Source organism: Vulpes vulpes, chromosome 1, assembly GCF_048418805.1.
Source record: "Vulpes vulpes isolate BD-2025 chromosome 1, VulVul3, whole genome shotgun sequence".
Classification (NCBI taxonomy): Eukaryota; Metazoa; Chordata; class Mammalia; order Carnivora; family Canidae; genus Vulpes; species Vulpes vulpes.
In genome coordinates this window covers 100,128,054-100,128,685 of record NC_132780.1, presented here as the reverse complement: position 1 = coordinate 100,128,685, position 632 = coordinate 100,128,054, and the positions used below count along the sequence as shown (strand labels likewise).

The 632-nt window shown below is 34.5% G+C and overlaps 1 non-coding gene across 1 annotated transcript; it reads left to right on the top strand.

Moving 5' to 3' along the window:
* Positions 1-302: 302 nt before the first annotated feature.
* On the top strand, positions 303-409 carry LOC112913814 (U6 spliceosomal RNA). The gene has a single exon (XR_003233732.1). It is a non-coding gene; the product is annotated as a U6 spliceosomal RNA (small nuclear RNA).
* The last annotated feature ends 223 nt before the right edge of the window (positions 410-632 follow it).

Sequence of the window (632 nt, the reverse complement as noted above, 5' to 3'; positions counted from 1 at the left end):
GCATCAGTAAGAATAAAATACCTAGGAATACATTTAGCCAAGGAGGTGTATGACCTGTACTCTGAATACTGTAAGATACTGATGAAAGAATTTAAAGGTAACAAAATAAATGGAAGGATACCCCATGCTCCTGGATTAATGTTTAGATATCCACAATGCCCCCCAAAAATCTACAGATTCAACATAATACCTATGAAAAACCACTAGCATTTTTCACAGAAACAGAACAAATAATCTTAAAATTTGTATGAAACCACAAAAAACTCAAGTAGCCTAAGCAATCTTGGTAAAGAACCAAGCTAGTGCTCGCATCAGTAGCACATTTACTAAAATTAGAACGATACAGAGAAGATTAGCATGGCCCCTGCACAAGGATGACATGCAAATTCGTGAAGCGTTCCATATTTTTTAAAGAAAAAAAAAAAAAACGAAGAACCAAGCTAGATATATCATGCTTTCAGATTTCAAGCTATACTAAAATGCTATAGCATCACAACAATATGGTCCTAGCACAGAAACAGACACATAGATCAACGGAACAAAATAGAGAGCACAGAAATAAATCCATGCTTATATGGTCAATTAATCTACATAAGAGGAGACAAGAAAAACACAATGGTGAAAAGATAGTC